Consider the following 3,413-nt stretch of genomic DNA (forward strand, 5'->3'; position numbering starts at 1 on the left):
GGTAAAATGCAAAGCAATACCAAGATCAGTGACATACAGGCGCGCACACTGAAGTTTTTGATGGGGCATTCCAAGCTTTGTGGTCGGAGTCGAATACTAGAAGGGAATACGTCTATTTAAAATTGAACGAGAATTATTCTATATCCGATAAGTAATTGTAAAATATGTCCACTTTATTTTCAGAAAAAAAATAATAGAACTAGGTTGTTTTTATTAGATAAAGAGTACAGATGAAGTGTAAAATCAAATGTTCATACTATATGAACCATTTCCTTTTTAAACATGTAGTTTTATTAAGAAAATGTACAAATGTATCATGAATTAGGAAGTTTGGGGGGTTCGGACCCGGTAGACTCCCCTGTGAGTGCGCCCTTGGTGACATACATAGAGTTTCATCAGGAATTACACGTTTATATCGTTTCATGATTTTTGTATACATTCCTTAACACAAAACGGCAAATGTTCATTTTCTGATATATCTGATTGAATGGGGAATTAAAACCCAGAAAACCTCCCTTTGCGTGCGCCACTGCTCTTTTAATATTTGATTTGTCAACGACAACTAGACACACTGTAACATTCTACGAATGATAGAGTGATAGTAAATCATCTTTATTCGAGATCGGTATTAATATAAGACTGCCTTTCTAGTGTGATCTGAAACTGCCGGGTGTGTGAAGCTCATACAGTATCACCATGAACATATCTTAGGGATATATTAAGATATGAGAAATCCATAAATGTATTCAAAAGATAAAGACTTAAGCCTTAGACTGATCCTTTCCATAAGAGTGGAGATTGTCAAATACACTCTGAGATTCCCATGTATAAGGAACAAGAAGCATTAAAAACAACATATTGAGACATACAAACTTCATAAGTTTTATAAACAAAAAGAGCGAAAGTAGACTTGGTTTGTAAATGAGTAGTTCTAAGACGCAGAAAATAGAAATTGAGTTACAAAACTCGTTTGCACTTCTGTGTCTTCTTTCTTTCCCCTCAGTTAACTCTGAAATATTGCATTTCTGTATTTGGAATTATAATATAGTTAATCCTGCATTGTTTTAAAAAAATGAAATCTCAAGGAAAACAATATAGAGATTAATTACCTATACGGAAGGTGCATTCTCAACTTACAATGAAAAGAAAAGTTTGGCACGCGTTAACAGATTATTGTTGACCACACCCGGAAGGATTTCTCATAGGTTGTAGAACAGTGAAGGCCAAGGTTACTGATACGATATGGTAGCATATAAAAGGAGTGAACAGTTGCTGCATTTTAAGCTGAACTACAGTCGACAGTCATCAGCCGTCATCTAACAATCAACATGAAGTTCTTCGTAAGTAATCTCGAAACTTATTCATGGCTTGTAAACACACTTGAACGTACTTTCAACTACATAGATCTCTTTGAAGGAACTAAAGTACAGTTAATATTTAATAATTATAGAATTACTAGACGCAGTACATAGTTCTGTAAACAATCGTTAAAGACAGGGAGACGAGCTTCAGGTATAAACCAATAAACTGACCACCGCAATTGTTGTAGGCACTAAGTTTACTATTTGACTAGAATTTAATATTGTTTACTAATCGCGTCAAATGATAAGTATTTTTGTGTAATTATGTATTATTTATAAGTCTTTCATTTGTTTTTTTATTTCAAAATTTGAAATCAGTGACTCGCAACTTAAACGATGGTGTAAAAATGCATTTTTTAAGTCGAGAAAGATTGCTTATAATTGGTGGTTATTGAAACTAGAATTAAATTTAAAATAATAATGTAGGCTATTTCCCTGCGATAGATTTCAAATTAGTCTTACGGAGTACGAAACAATCAATCTATTTAGGAAATTAGATTATGTGAAAAGAATACGTAAATAGTAATTAAGAAAACAAAATATGGATTATTATTCAGGAAGTACAATTTCTTCGTTAATGGTATTTAATATTTTAGGCTAAGATTAAACTAAATTAAAAGATAGTATTATAATTAAGAGTAAGAGTTAAAATTCCAAAACATTTTCAACATACTGTTCTTCTCAAAAATCATGTTATAAATAACATTTGTGATCTGAGGAAATATGAATGTAATCGATTATTGTAAGTACACTAGAATCCCCTAAAAATGAACATCCTCCTGTGGTACCGAACTGAACACTTATCATAGACATTATAAATATAAATAAAACGTCTTCTATTTTAGACTTCTATTTAAAGTCTTCATTTTCAAAGAGCTCTAATGCACCAGAAGAGTTTTACTGAATTACATCTCTCTGAATTCCAAAATCAAAACTTGGGCTACAAAACTAAATTAAAGATTCATTTCTATCAAGAATAATAATTCGAAATTATAACAATTCAAACATTTATGTTAATTAAACACCCTAGTTAACTGATTGATTATTAAATTTAAGTGTTTAGAAACTTAGATAAATAACGTTAACCTACAACCCTTTTAATAAATAGGTGTATCTTTACATATAAATAATTATGTTTTCCTCTAAATGATCTGCTTTTGCTATAACCTCACTTATTTCATTTTTGATTATATTAATGGTTCAGAAATCTTTCACCAAAAATGAGTTTTCGTATTAAAATTCTATGATTCTTAACAGTTTTTAACGTTTTCTTTTTCAGGCCATCCTGCTCTTGGCTCTTTTCGCCATCGTAGCTGTTTCTGCTCAGAAGCCAGCCCCTAAGGAAGGTCTTGAAGGTGCTGAACAGTTTTACTATGGCGCTTATGGTGCTTATGGTGCTTACCCAGCCCTTAGTTACTACGGTTACTACGGACGTTAGAGGATATGATTGATGTCTCCAGTTCAATGCTTCATTTATGACGACCATAATTTATGAATCTGGATTGTGATTTTTATTCACCACGTTGGTGAATTGTTGTTTTCTGAAAATCTTTGGCAGCGACACACTTCTCTTCTAAATAAATTATTTTAAAATAAGTTTTATTGTGTTTGTATTCTCTGTCTCTCTCTCGTGAGTAATTTTTGAAATGGTAACGACTTTCTTTTGTCTCTGAAAGAATAGCTTATTATGAACTTTACTTTCAGGTAAAATGCTACTGACAAAATATTGTTTACGAAAAATGTATTTCTTTGCTGATATGAGGTCCTAGGTTCGAACACTGGGAGACGTAAATTTTGACTGAGGATGCCATAAATATCAATACATATAAAATAGAATGATAAAACACAATAAAGAAATTTCTTAGTTTCATAATTAAGGTAAAATAATTAAAAATCGAATCATTCCGAATATTGTTATATCGTATTGCACAAAGGAAAAGAGAAAAAAAGCTCTGGCACAGTGAACTGGTTTCGGGTGTTAGGGAACTACCTTTTGTGGATTTTCCAGTTCGGGAAATGAATATAATGTATTTTTCATTCACTTTTATTTTT

At 31.7% G+C, this 3,413-nt stretch overlaps 1 long non-coding RNA gene across 1 annotated transcript; it reads left to right on the plus strand.

Moving 5' to 3' along the window:
- The first annotated feature begins 1,288 nt into the window (after positions 1–1,288).
- On the plus strand, positions 1,289–2,957 carry LOC145666343 (uncharacterized). Its single transcript, XR_014127722.1, has 2 exons — positions 1,289–1,340; positions 2,641–2,957. It is a non-coding gene; the product is annotated as an uncharacterized LOC145666343 (long non-coding RNA).
- Positions 2,958–3,413: the final 456 nt, after the last annotated feature.

Source organism: Thermobia domestica, chromosome 1 (genome assembly GCF_964235325.1).
Source record: "Thermobia domestica chromosome 1, izTheDome1.hap1.1, whole genome shotgun sequence".
NCBI classification, from domain to species: Eukaryota; Metazoa; Arthropoda; class Insecta; order Zygentoma; family Lepismatidae; genus Thermobia; species Thermobia domestica.